The sequence below is a fragment of the Stegostoma tigrinum genome, chromosome 6 (genome assembly GCF_030684315.1).
Source record: "Stegostoma tigrinum isolate sSteTig4 chromosome 6, sSteTig4.hap1, whole genome shotgun sequence".
NCBI classification, from domain to species: domain Eukaryota; kingdom Metazoa; phylum Chordata; class Chondrichthyes; order Orectolobiformes; family Stegostomatidae; genus Stegostoma; species Stegostoma tigrinum.
In genome coordinates this window covers 75,684,893-75,704,947 of record NC_081359.1, presented here as the reverse complement: position 1 = coordinate 75,704,947, position 20,055 = coordinate 75,684,893, and the positions used below count along the sequence as shown (strand labels likewise).

General features: G+C 43.1%; 1 protein-coding gene across 1 annotated transcript in view; it reads left to right on the top strand.

Annotated features, from left to right (window-relative positions):
- Nucleotides 1-223: 223 nt before the first annotated feature.
- The window catches only part of sacs (sacsin molecular chaperone), a 127,333-nt gene continuing 107,501 nt past the window's right edge, over nt 224-20,055 (top strand). The window contains exon 1 of the mRNA XM_059646673.1: nt 224-254. The gene's annotated coding sequence lies outside the window, so the exon portion shown is untranslated. The remainder of the gene's footprint in view (nt 255-20,055) is intronic.

Here is a 20,055-nt window from a genome sequence, read left to right as displayed (position 1 = left end):
GCCAAAGAGATTACAAGAGAATTGCAGTTGGAGAGAGATTCCCTGAAAAAATGTCACTTTGTAAAGCCAACTGACATTTAAGGACAGCTTTGCCTTCATTTCTCATCCTTTTTTTTCAGATTCTGCTTGTTTTCACTTGCGTATTTCTATCTTTTTTGTCTGCTGCAGTCTTACATCAATCACGGATGTTTTTGAGGGAATTCCTCCTCACCTGAAGCGATGGCAAAAAGAAATGTGTGACTAAAGGATTGTAGGTACGTTTGGCTGCAAATAAGGTTCTTTGTACCCATCCACTGTTACCCATACACTCATATCTCTGCAAAGAGATGATCAGGACTCACTTTGGCTGACAATTAGTTGTGGAAGCTCAACTTTAGCAGTAGATTATGATATTGGGCATCATGATAGAGAAATACGAAAGCTTTGCCTTTACCTTTAAACAATGAACTAATGGGGTCTTATGGACAGATAAAAGATACTTGCTTTAAATTTCTCCAGAGAAATCTCTCAGAAGGTTTGGGTGAATGTCAGGTGCACTGTATCTCAGGAATTCATAGTTCCCAGGAAAATTTGTTCCCTTGAAAAGTTTCAGCCACCAATTTGTTGCCCCTGCTATAGGATAGTAGGATTGTTTTCTGTCACTTGAGAAAACAGCATAAAAGATCTATCTCTCCTCAGGTGCCTTCAAAAATTTCCAGGCACACGCTGCATTGGAAGCAAGCTCAGGGATGCAATCTATTGTGGGGCATTCTAGCATACAGTAGGCTTAGGAACAGGGTTACCTTCATCCTAAAAGATCCACTGAAAAGGGAACTAAGCACCAATGACAAATAGGCAGCAAGCAAAATTACCCTGACTGAGTTGGCCCTCAATTTCTAGCTAATGGTGATGATTTTCAAGCAGTGAATTGAGATTTTGGAATAGAAGGCCTTATGATATAGAAGCCGAATTAGGCCATTTCTAAAGGGTTTTCCCTTCACTTTGAGGCTATGTCGTTAGGATCGATTCACTCCGACTAGTGGAGACATCTTCTCCGCATGCACTCTATTCAGGCCTTCCAGTATTCTGTATGTTTCAATCAGATCCTCCCCATCCTTCTAAACCACATTGAGCACAGATCCAGGGTCTTCAACTGTTCCTCATATCACAAGCCCTTCATTCACAGGATCATTCTTGTAAACCTCCTCTGTACCCCCTGCAAGGCCAACCAGGGATTCCTAAGTCCCTTTGTGCTTCAGATTTCCAAAACCTTTCCTCATTTATAAAACAGTCTGCATCTTTATTCTTCGTAACTAAGTGTTTAACCTCTCACTTTCCCACATTCTATTCCATCTGCCACTTTTTTGCCTGCTCTCCCAGCTTGTCTATGTGCTTCCGCGGCTTCCCCACTTCTTCAACACAACTTATCCCTCCACCTATCTTTGTGTTATCTGTCAACTTAGCAACAGTGCTCTCTGTTCCTTCAACCAGAGAGTTAATGTATAATGTAAATAGTTGTGGTCCCAACACTGACCCCTGTGGGACTTCTCTAGTCACTGGCTGCGATCCTGAAAAAGACCCCTTGATCCTCATTTGCTGCTTTTTGCCAGTCAGCCAATCATCCATCCATGACCTGGTATACTCTACATGATGCAGCTTAGTGTTATTCATGGAGTGATTAATATTCCATGTAAAATTGACTTGGAGACGTGCAAGAAAGGTTCACCAGACTGAATCCTGAAATGAGAAGGTTGGCCAATGAGAAGGCATTGAGTAAAATTGCACTGTGCTCTTTGGAGTTTAGAAGAATAAGAAGTGAGCTCATTGAAACATAGAAAATTAGCTGTGACTTTGTTAGGTTTCCCTGGATGGATGCCTAGAGCTAAGGCTACAATTTATGGCACACTCATCCCAGAACACTGCTGGTGCATTTGAAGGTGGAAAGAGTTTGTAAAACAAAATGGATGGCCTGCCTGTGACAATCCTGCCCACTACCAACTGGTCTCTATACTATAGACAGCAAAATGCCAGCTCACCTCCCCTCCAGCCTATTGACACATTGAAACGGCAAATTAATGGCCACTAAAGGGCCTCATTCTGTCCCAGTTGCTATAACACATGCAGCAGGGATGGTGGATAGTATGGCAATCATCCAAAAGCTTTTCATTGCAATGGCTGCTATTGGGCAGTTAATGAGTCATATTCTTCATCCATTCTCCTGTGTCCATCGGAGACAAATCATACCCCTTCATTAGTCCTCTCCTTGGATGGCTAAAACATGGACCCACCCCCTACCCCACCTCGTTGGCATTCTCCAGGCCAGCCCATGCAAAGACTATCAACTTACCTGAAGTGTGGATCCATGACACTTCTTCAGGATCGCTTTAGTCCCAGAAATAGCCACAACTTGATTCAGGCAATTCAGAATCTATACAAGATTTTCAAACCTTACTAAATCCATCCCTGGGAATCATAATCTCAGGATCTGGGGCAATCGTTTAACTCTGAGATGAAAAGAAATTTCTTCTCACAGGGAAAGTTGTGTGTTCATGAAGTTCTGTACCTCTTAGGAGGTTGATTCAATTACTGAGTGTGATGAAATCGATAGATAATTGGGCAGTAAGGGAGGCAGTCCTCAGGAAGGGTCACGGGACTAAAAACATTAACTCTGGTTTTTCTTCACAGGTGCTGCCAGGCCAGAAACTTCTGTTTTTGTTTCTGATTTACAGCATTTACAGTTCTTTCAGTTTTTAAGGGAATCAAGGGATATGGGGCTAGGAGAAATTGGAGAGTAGAGAAAAAATAGCAGATCAGCATGATTTTATTGAATGGCAGTGTAGGCTTGAGCTTATTCTATCTTCTATTTCTTAACATCACTAGGTTGAGCAAGAGGGAAAAGAATAATTGACACCAATTTTATCCATAATGCCATAGGATGTAGGAACAGGGTGGGCCATTCAGTCTACTGTGTCAAGTAAAGTTCAGGTCCTTTATTCTTCCTGCCAAAGTGCATAATCTTACATATATCTGCATTATATTCTCTCTACCAAGTATATTCCCACCCTTTAGCCAATCTCTATCCCTCTGCTGACTCTGTTATCGTATGCAAATGATGTGTGTCAGTACAAACTTCCAGCAGAAATAGGTGAACAGTGGCACGGAACATGAATTGTAGCTAATGCTCTTCTCCCTGGATGAATGAAGTAAATTGAGTCATGCCAGTCAAAGATTAGTTGGAACAAAAGCAAAGTTGTTGGAAAAGCTCAGCAGGTCTGGCAGCATCCGTGAAGAAAAAAATCAGAGCCTTTCTCAGAACAGACACTGGACCCAAAATGTTAACTAATTTTTTTCTTCACAGATGCTGCCAGAACCACTGAGCTTTTCCAGCAACTTTGTTTTTGTTCCTGATTTACAGCATCCGCAGTTCTTTCAGTTTTTATTAAGGATTAGTTGAAATCAGCTAACTCAGCACAAATGAAGGATCAAACCTATGACCTTTCTAATCAGCATATTCAGCTGTTTGCTCAAAAAGCGTGCATTGAATGATGAAGAGAAGTATATAAGATTTTCCAATAAGCTTTAATCAGTAGGGGATAATAACAATGGAAATTAATGAACAGAATTTAATGTACATTATTCATTTTATAATGTATATGCTACTTGCCAGTAGGTGGAAACTGTCCATCCATTTCTGGAACATAAATTGCTGGTTTCTCCAATATGACTGCTGCACACAGCTCTAACTTTACACTAATGCAACCAGAATAGGCTCATTGAAAGGCTCTGCCTCATTAAAATAACAACAATGAGATGTGGCTGGCAGATCGCACATGATGTTAATGCTGCTGGCTCATTTTTCATTTAAGCTGTATTATATGCTTAGAGATCACAAATAGGATTGTCTGAGCATTTTCTCATCACAGCAAAATAAAGAGGTTGCACTTGCTTAGGGGCGGTCACTGCAGGAGGCCAACAATACCAGACATCAGAGCCAGCAGCCTGGGAGCCCTGCAGCACATGTGGAGAAATGTCACAGCAACTGGATATTATGTCATCTTGCAATTCCCATTGTTAACCCTACAACCAAAAGGTGCAACAGAATCACCCATTTTTATGAGTACAATGGTTTAAGTTCAAGTGACAAATGTTGATGAGAACAGCATTCTGTACCATAGAACATTCATGGCTATCCATTGTCTTTAGACTCCTGGATTTTGCAAAAATATTTCAGGTGGATCTCTGTTCAAGTGATTCTATTGTTATTACCATGGATTACCAGGCATTAAAGTACCTGGTACCCAAATTTAACCACTCTGTCCAGTACAGTAAGGAGCCATAGTCCAGGAAGCACCATTAGCATCTCCCTCCTTTGACAATTGATAAAGTGTAGCTTGATGGCACACACTTCAGGGGGTAAGGTAAAGAGGCAGGGCCTTCTTGAAGTATCAGAGCCATAGTATCATTCTCCAGCACACTCCGATAATGTAGCCAACTCAGCTAACTGCCAGAATGAAACCAGATTCTTTCAAATAGTTACAGCATCACTCTGGGGACCTGGAGAATGCTACATGCCTTCAAAAAAAAGTGATCAGGCTATTTAATTTCACTTGCATAATAACAACTGCAAGAAGAATGCATCAGGGTAGTATAAGATTATAGGTGGCCAATGGAGAGGAATGCCCAATAGCATACACATCCAGGATTTTGGCCAATGCAGAGCATAAATATGCCCAGATAGAGAAGGAAGGTATTTAGGATAAGGAAGCTCCACCATTACCTTTACCCTTATGGACATAAATTTGTAATAATAATGGACCACAAAACCCTGCTTGGGCTACTTAGGGAGATCAAGACAGTGTCGCCTATAGCATCAGGCTGAATTCAGTGGTGAGCTCTAATATTAAGTGCATATAATTACAAGTTGGAACACCATCCGGTGGCCAAGATACGGTCCTGGTAAAACTGAAACAGCTGGTGGTGATGGGAAAGATCAAAGGTCATCACAACTAGAACTGAAACCTTTTTGGACTCAGTGAGACCAGTTCACAGTACAGGCATATTAGTACGGGGGAGCAAGAGTGATTTTCCCTAACAAAGTTTGCTGCCAGATACTGGCTGCGTTCCACCAGGTTTATCCAGGACTTTCCAAAATGAAGATGTTGGTGAGAAGTTACGTATGGTAGCCAGGATTGGATGCAGGTAGAGCCACATTGGTGGGGCAGTGCGTAGAGTGCCAACAAGGACAAACATTGCCGCCAGCAGTTCCCCTACATTGGTAGGAATGGATGGGTAAATTCTGGACTGTGTTACATTTCAACTACGCAGATTCTTTCATGGGCTGAATATCCTTAGTCATTCTGGATGCCCACTCAGAGTGGCTGGACATGCATAGAGTTCAATTGTCATACACAGGGATGATAATTGAAAAACTGTGAGCATCTTTTGCAATATACTGATTTCCACAAATATTGGTCATACAGAACAGGCCATTGTTTATAAGCAGGGAATTTGTGTGTTTCCTAAAATCCATCACCCAATGGTCTGGCAGAAAGAGCAGTCCAAACTTTGAAGGCAGGCTTAAAGAAAAAGCCCACAGCTTCACTGGATACCAAACTGGCCCTGTTCCTATATGATGATAGGACCACTGCTCACACAACTGCAGGGATAGTTCCAGTGGAGTTGCTAATGGGGAGAAGACTCCAGACCAGGTTAAATTTGACCTTCTTGGACCTGGGCAGAGAGGGTGAAACAGCATCAGGAAAGCCGATGCTGGACACGCTAATTGAGAAAAACAGTTTACTTCAGGGAATGGGGTTTCGTGTAAGAACTACAGAAATGGCTCTGCTTGGGTAAGAGGCATGATCAATGCAAGGTCAGATCCAGTGATGTATAAAGTTGGATAGGTGCGATCATCTTAAACAAGCACAAGGAAAATAAGAAAGCTGCAAACTCACAAATGGTGTTGAACAAAATGTGCCATGGCATTCCCCTCTCAATCAAACCTCGAAGATACCTTGGAATCTGAGATGGGCATGGTGGATGTCATTGCCTCGCTGCCTTTGCTGTCTGAAGAATAGAATGAATTTCTTCTGAGATGCTCTGAGTGCAAGAAGTGAGCTACTTTGTGTAATACACCAACTGTACCTGAAATAGAGTTGGAGGAACCTGACCAGGTGATGAAACACCCCAGGAGGAGCTACAAAGAAAAGAAACGGCCTATGTCCTCGGACTCAGAGGGAGAGAGATGTAGTGATTGTAGCATCGTCAGACGGTGGACCTCATAGAGTGTGAGTTCCCTGATTGTGGTTCTGAGGCGGTTAGATCAGCGTCAAGGACCCTGCACGTGTAAATAAAGGGGGACTTGGTGACAGGATACTGGTCTCTGTGGGAGTTGCTTAACCCACAATTCATACCTAGAAGCCTAGTGTCAACAAAAGCAGACATTGAGGACTCTGACTCAATGTGCCAACTCAGATTCTGAATGCCTGAGAAAGGAGGCATTTGAAGACGAGGACCTCAAACATATCACCAGGTCTACAGAGGAGCCGTGATGCCCACCCTCCTGTATGGCTCAGAGATATGAACGATATACAGCAAGCACCACAAATCCCTGGAGAGGGACCACCAATGATGCCACAGCAAGATCCTGCAGATCCTTTAGTGGGATAAATGCACAAGCTTCAGATTTCTCGCTCAGGTCAAGGCCCCAGCATCAAAACATCAACAATGATTGATCAGCTCTGCTGGGTGTGCCTTATGGTCCACGAGATTCCTGTAACTAGCACTCTCCTCAATGTACCAGCACAGCAAGTGAGGATACACTTTGATAATAACCATGAGCCCCCTTCAAAAACATTCCCATTGGCACCTGGGAAACCCTGGCTCAAGACTGCCAACAGTGGAGGGAAAGTATGTGGGAGGGATACTAAAGCTCAGCATCAACAACAAGCTGAACTCAAATATTGAGAGAGAAAGGCACACAGGGCAACTGGGACATCACAACCCTCCCATTCTGCCAACCACGATCTGCTCCACCTATGACTGTAGGTCATGCAGTGGGCTCTTCAGGCATCTGAGGGCTCATTTCAAATGTGGAAGCAAGTCAGCATCAGCCAGGAGGGGCTGCCTTAAGAAGATGGATCACCAAAGGAGGATTAAAGGCAGCCAGCTACCAAAACCTCACACAAATGGAATGAAGTTGTGGAATATCCGTGTACAAAGCATGCTGGATGTTGCTGGAATTCTTCTCTCCGTTACTTTACTTGTGACATTAACCTAACACTTTTAAATGGATTAAAAATTCCGCTAGAATTGCAGGCTCACAACAACTTCATCGATTTGCTAATACTTCAGAGTACAATTGTTGGGATATTTGACAAGTTATTTCTCCAGCTGCTGTGTGGATCTCTGCGGTTCCTGGAGCAATGGGAAGTGATTGCAGCAGCACAACGCTGGTATCCCGAAAGCCATGCACATACCTGCACAATCACCTCGCTCAGTCTCAACTCCCACAGGACGTAACAAGGCAGAGCAAACACATCTTCCAGTCTCTGCCTCCCTAACCGGTTCTTCCTCTCACCCATCCCTTCCTCCCACCCCAAGCCGCACCCCCAGCTACCTACTAACCTCATCCCACCTCCTTGACCTGTCCGTCTTCCCTGGACTGACCTATCCCCTCCCTACCTCCCCACCTACACCCTCTCCACCTGTCTTCTTTACTCTCCATCTTCGGTCCGCCTCCCCCTCTCTCCCTATTTATTCCAGTTCCCTCCCCCCATCCCCCTCTCTGATGAAGGGTCTAGGCCCGAAACGTCAGCTTTTGTGCTCCTGAGATGCTGCTTGGCCTGCTGTGTTCATCCAGCCTCACATTTTATTATCTTGGAATCTCCAGCATCTGCAGTTCCCATTATCTCTGATACTATTTTAACATCTTCCAGCCTTGTTATGTACTAGCTCTGTCTCTCATTCAGCCTTCTCTTGTCTCAACCCTTTTTAGCTCTTTAAGCTGCACTAGGTAGTTATAAAAAATTTATAAAGAATCTCGAATAGCCTTCCATCTCAGTGGTGAGTATCCCGGAAGAGGCAGATGTTAGAATGATTTCGCAAACTGACACATGAATTAAATCAAAAGTGAAGGAAGACATTCTGTGGCATGAAAGCAATACCTCACAGCATTAACACAGCGTGGAGCTGGAGGAACACAGCAGGCCAGGCAGCATCGGAGGAGCAGGAAATTTGACGTTTCGGATCGGGACACTTCTTCAGAAAGGCGGGGGGGAAGGGAGCTCAGAAATAAATAGGGAGAGGAGGCATGGGGCTGGAGAAGGTAGGTGGGATGGTGATAGGTGAGTGCAGGTAGGAAGTAGTGGGGATTGGTGAGTGAAGCGGGAGGAGCGGATAGGTGGGAGAGAAGTTGGACAGGTTGTGGCAGGTCAAGGAGGCCGGGAAGAGAGGGGGGTCTAGGCATGGGATGAGGCTGGGTTGGGGAGATTTTGAAACTGGTAAGGTCCACATTTAGGCCATTGGGCTGTAGGCTCCCAAGGCAGAATATGAGGTGCTGATCCTCCAGTTTGCGGGTGGCATCATTGTGACATTGGAGGAGGCCCAGGATGGACATGTTGCCCAGGGAGTGGGAGGGGGAGTTTAAGTGGTTCATGAATGGGTGGTGTTGTCGTTTGTTGTGAACAGAGCGCAGATGCTCTACAGAATGGTGTCTGAGTCTCCGCTTGGTCTCACTGATGTAGAGGAGGCCACATCGGGAGCAGCGGATACAATATACTACATTGAAGCATGTGCGGGTGAAACTCTGTCTGATGCGGAAGGTTTGTTTTCTGCCTTGAATGATGGTGAGGTGGGAGGTGTAGGGGCTGGTGTAGCACTTCCTGCGGTTACTGGGAAAGGTGCCGGGGGTGATGGGGCTAGTGGGGACTGTGGACTGGATGAGGGAGTTACGGAGAGAGTGGACCCTACGAAAGGCAGATAGGAGTAAGAAAGGAAATATTTACAACCAAAGAGATATTCCCCCCCCCCCCACTCCTATCATCATCCAACCTACCTTCCCCAGCCCCACCCCTCCTCTCTTTATTTATTTCGGAGCTCCCTTACCGCTCCCCCATTTCTGAAGAAGGGTCCCAACCCAAAACATCAACTTTCCTGCTCCTCTGATGCTGAACGGTCTGCTGTGTTCCTCCAGCCCCACACTGTGTTATCTCTGGCTCCAGCATTTGCAGCTCTTACTATCTCTGACTTCTCAGCATTTGTATTCAGTGAATACACTTGTGTAGCTCAGGAAAGGTAACGTGACCCACACATAAAAGGGCCTTCAAAGATAACATCATCACAGTCTTACAAGACCACAGAGCTGCTCTCTCACCAGAGAGATAGACGACTGGTAATGGCTTAGCCTGAGGGTCACCACGCCTCAGGTAAGGGTAGAGGTTGAGAAGCAGAGTTCTTCATGGTACCCTCAGCCAGATTGGCAACTGAATCTGTCCTGTTAACATCATTCTGCATCACAAACTGGCCATCCAGCTAACAGACTCCCTTCCTCAAAGATAAGGGCCAAATCATCACATTTGACAGTTAAATTTTATGAACTCCCAAAACTGAAACAATAAAGTATTAACTAAGTTCTGTTCTTTCTGATTAAGACAGCAGACCAACTTCACGCTACCTAATGATTTACATGAATACTGCGTTCAGTTAGTAATTGATGTGCTACTGAGTCGCTGCATGCATCACCAGGTGCTAAAACTCATGCTGGATTATCACTATTTATAGCCAGCTTTCACTGCTTAAAGTAAGTGTGCACATCTTGAACACTAGGTGCATTCTGGCTGGAGCAGATGCTGAAACTATGGAAGAGATAGCAAGATCTACAGATGCTGGAGTCAGAGTCAACACAGTGTGGGGCTGGAGGAACACAGCAGGTCAGACAGCATCAGAGGTGCAGGACAGTCGACATTTTGGGTCAGGACCTTAAATCCATGAGGGAAAAAGCACTTGTTGTGGGTGGAGCTGTCTGTGGCCAGCAAAAGGTCTCAACCTTTTGAAGATGACAGTAATTCCAAATCTAATCTCCAGCTGATTATCCACATCTCTTCCACTCTCTTCTGACTTATAAACTGCACTTGGTGTAAAGCTACACGTGTTGCTTTCCCTTCTTCCCCTCACCACAACCCAATCTTTATGCCTCTCTGCTTTAAGATTCTGAAGAACTACAACTTGACCAGATAATGTTGGAAGGGTGAGAAATAGAAGAACAAGAAGAGGGCAGTGAAGAAGAAATATTTCTACTCACTCTCTCATTCCTCTGCGCCAACACTAACAGTGTCTCATTTCGAAAAGAACATAAAGGCAGGATGTACACAAGGGACACAAGGGACCTGCAGCCAGAATAAATGACAAGGGGAGCACTGTATAAGGTGCTGGTGAGGCTACACCTGGAGACTGTGTACAATTCTGATCTCCTTATTTGAGAAAGGATGTACTGGCACTGAAAGCATACTGAGGAGGTTCACTCAGTTGATTCCGGAGTTGAGAGGGTTGACTTATGAGGAGATATTGAGTCGAGTGGGGCTATACTCAGTAGAATTTAGGAGAATGAGCAGGGATCTTGTAGAAATGTACAAAACTATGAATGGAATAAACTTTGGTGATAGCGATCACAATTCTGTTATGTTTACTTCAGTGATGGAAAGGGATAGGTGTATACCGCTGGGCAAGAGTTATAGCTGGGGGAAAGGCAAATACGATGAGATTAGGCAAGATTTAGGGAGCATAGGATGGGGAAAGAAACTGCAGGGGATGGGCACATTAGAAATGTGGAGATTATTCAAGGAAAAGCTCCTGTGTGTCCTAGATAAGTATGTACCTGTCAAGCAGGGAGGAAGCTGTAGAGTGCGGGAGCCGTGGTTTACAAAGGAGGTAGAATCTCTGGTCAAGAGGAAGAAGAAGGCTTATGTTAGGATGAGATGTGGAGGTTCAGTTAGGGCACTTGAGGGCTACAAGGTAGCCAGGAAAGACCTAAAGAGAGAGCTCAGAAGAGCCAGGAGGAGACATGAGAAGTTGTTGGTGGATAGGATCAGGGTAAACCCTAAGGCTTTCCATAGGTATTTAAGGAATAAAAGAGTGACGAAAGTAAGATAAGGCCCCCAATCAAGGATAGTAGTGGTAAGTTGTGTGTGGAGTCAGATGAGATAGGGGAAGCGCTAAATGAATATTTTTCAACAGTATTCACTGTAGAAAACGACAACGTTGTTGAGGAGAATACTGAGGTACAGGCTACTAGGATTCAGGTTCACAAGGAAGAGGTATTAGAAATCCTTCAGAGGGTGAAGATAGATAAGTCCCCTGGGCCGGATGGGATTTATCCTCGGATCCTCTGGGAAGCCAGGGAGGAGATTGCCGAGCCTTTGGCATTGATCTTTAACTCGTCATTGTCTACAGGAATAGTGCCAGATGACTGGAGGATAGCAAATGTGGTTCCCTTGTTCAAGAAGGGGAGTAGAGACAACCCTGGTAATTATAGGCCAGTAAGCCTTACCTCAGTTGTTGGTAAAGTGTTGGAAAAGGTTATAAGGGACAGGATTTATAATCATCTAGAAAAGAATAAATTGATTAGGGATAGTCAGCACGGTTTTGTGAAGGGAAGGTCGTGCCTCACAAACCTTACTGAGTTCTTTGAGAAGGTGACCAAACAGGTAGATGAGAGTAAACCGGTTGATGTGGTGTATATGGATTTCAGCAAGGCATTCGATAAGGTTCCCCACAGTAGGCCATTGTACAAAATGCGGAGGAATGGAATTGTGGGAGATATAGCAGTTTGGATCAGAAATTGGCTTGCTGAAAGAAGACAGAGGGTGGTAGTTGATGGGAAATGTTCATCCTGGAGACCAGTTACTAGTGGTGTACCGCAAGGGTCAGTGTTGGGTCCACTGCTGTTTGTCATTTTTATAAATGACCTGAATGATGGCGTAGAAGGATGGGTTAGTAAATTTGCAGACGACACTAACGTCGGTGGAGTTGTGGATAGTGACGAAGGATGCTGTAGGTTGCAGAGAGACATAGATAAGCTGCAGAGCTGGGCTGAGAGGTGGCAAATGGAGTTTAATGCGGACAAGTGTGAGGTGATGCACTTTGGTAGGAGTAAACAGAAGGCAAAGTACAGGGCTAATGGTAAGATTCTTTGTAGTGTAGATGAGCAGAGAGATCTCGGTATCCATGTACACAGATCCTTGAAAGTTGCCACCCAGGTTGACAGGGCTGTTAAGAAGGCATTACAGTGTTTTAGCTTTTATTAATAGAGGGATTGAGTTCCGGAACCAAGGGGTTATGGTGAAGCTGTACAAAACTCTGGTGCGGCCGCACTTGGAGTATTGTGTGCAGTTCTGGTCATCACATTATGAGAAGGACGTGGAAGCTTTGGAAAGGGTGCAGAGGAGATTTACTAGGATGTTGCCTGGTATGGAGGGAAGGTCTTACGAGGAAAGGCTGAGGGACTTGAGGCTGTTTTCATTAGAGAGAAGAAGGTTGAGGGGTGACTTAATTGAAACATATAAAATAATCGGAGGGTTAGATAGGGTGGATGGGGAGAGCCTTTTTCCTAGGATGGTGACGGCGAGCATGAGGGGGCATAGCTTTAAATTGAGGGGTGAAAGATATAGCACAGATGTCAGAAGTAGTTTCTTTACTCAGAGAGTAGTAAGGGAATGGAACGCTTTGCCTGCAATGGTAGTAGATTCGCCAACTTTAGGTACATTTAAGTTGTCATTGGATAAGCATATGGACGTACATGGAATAATGTGGGTTAAATGGGCTTGAGATCGGTATGACAGGTTGGCACAACATCGAGGGCCGAAGGGCCTGTACTGTGCTGTAATGTTCTATATTCTATGTTCTATGTTCTATAGATAGAAGCAGGGAAATTGTTTCCACTGGTGGGTGAAACTCGAATTTGGGGGCATAGCCTCAAAATAAGAGGGAACAGATTTAGGACTGAGTTGAGGAGGAACTTCTTCAGCCAAGAGGGTGTAAATCTGTGGAATTCCCTGCCCAGTGAAGCTGCTGAGGCTTCCTTGTAGACGTACATGGACAGAGAGATTTTTGAACTGTAAAGGAATTAAGAGTTTGGCAAGTGGGCGGTTAAGTGGAGCTGAGTACCTGAAAAGATCAGCCATGATGTTATTGGAATGGTAGAGCAGGCTCGAAGGGCCAGATGACCTACTTCTACTCCTATTTCTTATGTTCTTATGTGTATGCAAGCTTACCAGAAGCTGCACAAAATTCAAATAAGCACTTCCATGGAGAGGCTGCTGTAGAAAACTGATAGATATACACATTAAAATACTTGGTGAATTGGAATGCCTTCCAGTGAATGGCTCAAACAGTGTAATAGAGCACATGGGACTCTGGTACTATCTTGGCCTCATGTTTTGTGCAGAACCCGAGCTCATTCTTGCAAGTATGGAAGTTGTGGTGGATTACATTAACACACGTGGTACGCTACCATGATTCCATACCTGCTGGTCAATATCTCAGCTTCCAATACAGCACAAGCATCTGGGTAATTCAGTGAGAGCATAGATTGATGTCTGGAGACAATAAGGGCTGCAGACGCTGGAAGCCAGAGTCTATAGGTGTGAGGCTGGAAAAGCACAGCGGGTCAGAAAGCAGCGGATGATCAGGAAAGTCAATGTTACAGTCAGACAGCAAAATCATCCCAACAGATTAGTAGGATTGCTGAAGTGCCACATTTGTAGCTCTGAGGAACAGGGTGACAGTATTCACCCTCCCTACACTGCCAATGTTCTTGCTGTTGCTTGTCAACCAGCCCATACTGCAGCCACCTAGAGAGAGGTGCTGAATTCAGGCATCAGACTTTCTAGGTTCAGAGCTACTCAAAAACATCTTCCAAGGCAATCTTTGGTTTCCCAGCTAAAAGTCATCAACCTTCCCACCAGCCCTGTATTGCAGACAATGTGTTAGCACTTAGAGCACTAGGTCAGACAAATGCACATGAAAAGTGGGCAGTAAGGAAATGCACAAGTTCCAATAGTTCATTTTTTAAATGTATTATTGGAAAAAAAAGACTTGCAGACACTCACAGCCAATGAAGTACATTTGAAGTGTAGTCATTGTTGCAATGTAGGAGATGTGGCAGCCAATTTGATGACCACAATCTCCTGCAAACAATCGGACAATAAGGACTAGATTATCTGTTGTTAAGATGTTGATTGAAGGATTAATATTATCCAAGATATATGAGTTAACCACCTTGGCCTTCAAAATCAGGAGCTTTGGAATCTTAGATCCTGTGTTAAACATTTCATCTGAAAGATGGCACCTTTGTCAGTGCAACATTCCCTCCACACTAAGGAACAAATTACTGCAGATGCTGGAATCTCTGCTGAAAACAAGAAGTGCTGGAGATCACAGCAGGTCAGGCAGCATCCATGGAGAGAAAGTAAACTAACATTTTGAGTTTAGATGGTTCTTCATCAGAGCTGACGTGAGTTTACAACCTCCTGGACTGAATATTGAGTTCAACACATTCAAACTGTGAACCCATTCCCATTCCTTCCCCTTCTTATAATTTTACTTATTACATTCTCTGTCACCACATCCTCTCTCCCCACCCCAACCTCCGTGGAACTATTCGTCCTTTCCAGTCTGGCAGTTAGACTCACCATTGTTCTGCCATTCTCACATTCTGATTACTTAATTTGAACTCTCAACATCCTTTCTCCCCTGGTACTCCTTTATCCTCCCAACGCCTATTGCATATATGCTGCCCCTTCCACACTTTACATCAGCTCTGATGAAGACTCATCTAGGCTCCAAACATTAGCTTGTTCTCTATCCATGGATGCTGACTGACCCGCTGTGAACGCCAGGGCTTTTTGTTTTGATTTTTTTTGTCCACGTTAAACTGAGATGTCAGCCTACATTTTTGTGCTGAAACATCACTGGGTGAATTTGTAATAGGATGCAGTTTTTTGTTTATTTTGGAAATTGACCAAGAGGAAACGATGATAGTGCGTATTAGATACATTGAAATGTCGGGAATAGTGGATCGACCATGCAGCGGGTATACATGTTCAGGGAACTGGAGTCCTTATATCTGTTGATATCAGTATATCAGGAGTGAGGGGGTCCCAGATACCTCATCCCTTTCTCTGCCTTTCATGGTGGTCTCCTATACCTGGTAGCAAGGGCTGCAACCTTAAGGTTGTGGAAACCTCCTCCCAAGAGCTTGAAGAAGTTGACCAATGTTTTGGAATGTCACCAGTTTGTTCCACAAGCTGTTTGGTTGCTGTCACTGCTCAGTGTAGGTCTGCTCTCCTCCTGTGATCACATATTGGATGGGGAGTCACAAGGCAGGTGCGAAATCGGGATCTTTTGTCAACTAATAGTCAGCATCTGGTTCTTCACAGCATGTAATGAGAGCCCTTCTGCTCTGGTGGCTTGTTGGTCGAGGGTTATAATCCTAGCTTAGGGCCTCGTACAGTGTCGAAATGCGAGAGATCCTGGGTTCCAATCTTGGATGAGTTATCATTCCTTGGACGGCTTCGTGCTTCAGTGGTTAGCACTGCTGCCTGACTGCGCCAGTGACCTGATTTCGATTCCAGCCTTGGGTGACTGTGTGGAGTTTGCATGTTCTCCCCGTGTCTGTGTGGGTGTCCTCTGGGTGCTCTGGTTTCGATTGGCCATGGGAAATGCAGGGTTAAAGGGACAGGGTGGGATGCTCTTTGGAGGGCCAGCATGGACTCAATGGGTTGAATTTCCTGCTTGCACATTGAAGGGATTCTATGGTGCATATACCATTACCACGTGGGTCCCTCAGGGCTACATGTAGGCAGTTGATTACACCTACACTCCAGCCATATTCTACCAGCTTCACAAATCCATGTCTTCTCTTCTCCTTCTTCTGTCTGGTCTGTATAAAAATGTTGATGTCCCCTCTACAAGGCCTCAGTCATGTCCAATCAGAAGGCTGAATTAGTGTGAAAATAAAGACTATGGTGACATCAACAGCACTAGCAGCAGTGCCCTCACCCTGCTGAAAGGTTGATCACTGGCTGTTAGGTGTGGGTACAGTACACTTGTCCAGAAATATCATCTGCAGTTTTTGTAGCTTTGATTTCTATAATGCTGGTATCAGGGGCACTGTAAAAGCTGCATTTCATGGCCTTTACATCTAAGCTTCTCTCCTGTAATCATTGCTAAATTCCTGGTTAAGACATGATGGCAAACTTGAACATTTGATTGTGCTCCTTAAGAACCTTAAACATTGAACTGAATATATCCCCTAACTTTATTTTGCTGCATTTCTAGTCTCATTCCTTGTTGAATTGCAGCAGTCTTTATACCATAATAATACTCTATGATATTACCTCAGTGATGTGAGTAAACAGTGATATATCTCCAATTTAGATTTGTGTGTTGCTTGGAGGGGACTTTGAAAATGATGACATTTCAATGGAACTGCTGCTGTTGTCCTTTTGGATGATGGATACTCTGTGGCCAGAAAGTGCTGACATAGACTTGGTGAATTACTGCAGTGCATTCTCTACCTAATACATCCTACTCTACAGTACACTGACAGTTAGAGGGTGGATATAGAGTCCTGCATAAGCCATCCCGAAGTGCTCAATCTCCCTGCAGCTCAGAACCTTAAACAGTGTTGTGACCAAATGTTTGCAGAGTATTTTACGTACAGTTACATAAATAATTTGTATTGATAATGATTCATAATGCCTCAAAAATATTGCAATACTTTAATCTGATTTATTGTGCAAAATGCCACTTTATATTGTTGTGACAGTTCATTTTACCTGATCTCTGTTATATTCCATTTTCTAAGCTCATTTTTTTTCTCTGTTTAAAGAATAATCTTCACTGGAATTCTTTGACCTGTTGAAATGCACTTTGCACTTTTCTACTTTGAATTTTAATTGCTTCATATCTGCCCAATTCTCGTCTACAACTGTGGCATCTAGGCCTTCACTTTTTCTGTGAATCTTAGCTTTATAATGGAGCAGGACCTCACTAAACACGGTCTGAGGCTGATGTCAATTGCTGTACTCTCACTCTGTAGATTCTAGCAGCAAACCCATTGAAAAATACTTGCACTAATTTATGCTTTCTTTATTTTCAAGAACAGTTTATCTCCAGGAACTGTGACAAAGGCCTTAATTAAATCCAAGTACATCACAGTGAGGAGGTGCATTGAACATTATAAAGAAATCTTGATTAATTTGGGTCAATGGGCTGGGGAGTGGCAAAAGGATTTTAATTTGGAGAAATGAGGTATTGCATTTTGGTAAAACAAACCAGGGCAGGACTTATACAATTAAAAGTAGGGCTTTGGGTCATGTTGTAGAACTGTGAGACCTTGGGGTTCAGGTACATAATTCTTTGAAGTTTGTGTCACATATAAGCCAGGTGGTTAAGGAGGCATTTAACATGTTTACCTTCATTGCTTAGACCTTTGAGTTTTAGTGTTGGGAAGTCATATTGAGGTTGTCCAGAGCATTGGTGAGGCCTTTTCTAGAGTACTCTGTCCTGTTCTGGTCACACTGTTATAAGAATGACATTATCAAACTGGAGAGGGTTCAGAAATGATTTACCATGCTGTTACCAGGAAAGGAGGGTTTGCATTATAGGGATAAGCTGGATGGGCTGGGACTTTTTCCAATTGAGCATAGAAGATTGAGGATGACCTTACAAAGGTTTATAAAATCATGAGGGTATAAATAAGGTGAACGGAAGGTGTCTTCTCCCTTGGGTGTGGGATTTCAAGACTAGAGGGCATATTTTCAAGGTGAGAGGAGAAAGATTTAAAAGACACAAGGACTGTGTTTTTACACAGAGTGGTTAGTGTGTGGAATGAACTTCCAGAGGAAGTGCTGGATGCAGATACAGTTACAATGTTTAAAAGACATCTAGATAAATATGTAAATAAGAAATGTTTGGAGGGAAATGGGACAAGCACAGACAGAGGGCACTAGTTTAGATAACAAGGTGTAGAGTTGGATGAAAACAGTTGGGACTAGTTTAGTTTGGGATTATGGTTGGCATGGACTGGTTGGAGTGAAAGGTCTGTTTCCATGCTGTATGCTTCAATAACTCAGTTATTGTATGATTCTACAAAGCCCCATTTGAATTTTTCCAACAATATTCGGTAACTTCGGGTGATAACCCTTTGCTGTTATGGGCCCCTTCTGGCTTTAACTTTATTTCTAGCCAGATCTTCCATGTTCAGTAAGGATTCCTGTGATTTTGTCCACGATGGATTGCAAACTCATTAGCCTGTAGTTTTCTGGGCCACTTTTGTTACTTTTTAAAAAAATAGTAGGGTAATACACTTCTCCAGTTATCAGACCCCATTCAAGCATTTCTTCAAGATTTGTATTGGAGTTTCCATAATTTCATTTCGTATTTCCTTTAGAATTCACAGATACAGGATGACAAACATTTTTTAAAAAATGCATTCACATGATTTGGAATCATGGGTTGGGCCAGCACTTACTGCCCATTCCTCATTGTCCTCGAGAAGATAGTGTCCAAGCTGCTTTTTTGAGCCACTGCCAGTCCTAGGGGTGTGGATACACCCACGGTGCCAGTTGGAAGGGCATTCCAGGTTTTAGATGCAATGAGAGTAACAATCTACTATTTAATTAACTCATAATCCACTTTTGTTTTTAACTGTGGCAACTCTTTTGAAATAGATTCAATATTGTTGTAGAAACCCTAATAAGAACAATAAAATATATTTGTAAGAACTTTTCTGCTAGTAATGGGAGATAATTACAGCAGCAAACCAATGAAAGAAGAGTTACCATCATGAGCAATATCAAAAATATAAAGAAATTAGTAGTCAATCTTATCCAGGTCTGAAGTTTTAAGTTAAATTTAATTAATTATGTTTTTCATTTTGCAATATATCAAACATTCTGAATTTTCAAAAATGACCAGTCTTGTTCTTTGTAGTGGAAGATTTTCAATGACATTGGAATCATTTTCAATGGAACAGAGGATACTAGTCATTTTATGTAACAGATAATGGATTATGTGATTGCAGCTGTACTGTAATCAAACTATTTTTATCCATACATCAGTGAGACATTCAATCCTTTGCATCAGTCAGAAGAGAACAACCGATTTAAAACTGGAAAACAGAATTTGTTGTAAAATCACAGAAAGTCCCTCAGCAACTTATTTGATAAACTCCACTGACAGTAATGCTCATTTTGTTTATAAGAGTAGTGCATGAATTTTTGTTCCTCTTGTGAGTAAATTTGACTTTTTGGGACACCGTATACCATATGTGAGTGAATTGGCAACCCACTTTGCACTAACTCACTATATGAACATTCACCCTTTTAGATCTAATCCAGAGAAATTCATACTGGTGTATTATGCTGCAGGCTAAGTTATCTCTCTAATAACTGTCTAGATGATAAATGCAATGGTGAGGTCAGTGTGACTAATCCTGTCTTATATGGTATACAACCGTAAGAAACAGGATCAAAAGCAAATAAGTCAGTTAGCCTTTCAAACCTATTTGACCATTCAATGAAAGCATGTGACATCTGTAATGTTTTCTCAACCAGGTTATGAAATAGTGAGCAGTGCAATCTTGTTTCTTTTTGTTTCGTTAAATTGAAAATACTGAAATAGATTGCAGTACATGTGTACCTCTACACCCGGGTTAAGCTTGGTTAACTGGCATTTTAAAAATAACAAACGGCTTACATATTTTTAGGCTTTTAATGTAATCAAATATCACTATGTGCTTCACAAGAGCATTATGGATTAAAATATAGTATTGCACTATACAAATAAGTTACTGCAGATGCTGGAATCTGAACTGAAAACAAAAGAAAATTGCTGAAGATCACAGCAGGTTAGGCAGTATCCATGGAGAGAAAACAAGCTAATGTTTTGAGCCTAGGTGACTCTTCATCAGAGCTGAAATGAAGTGTGGAGGTGACAGCATTTATGGAATAGTGGGGAGGGGACGGGTGGGATGGAGGAGGGAGTTGAGTGCTGGGGGAGAAAGGATATTGGTAG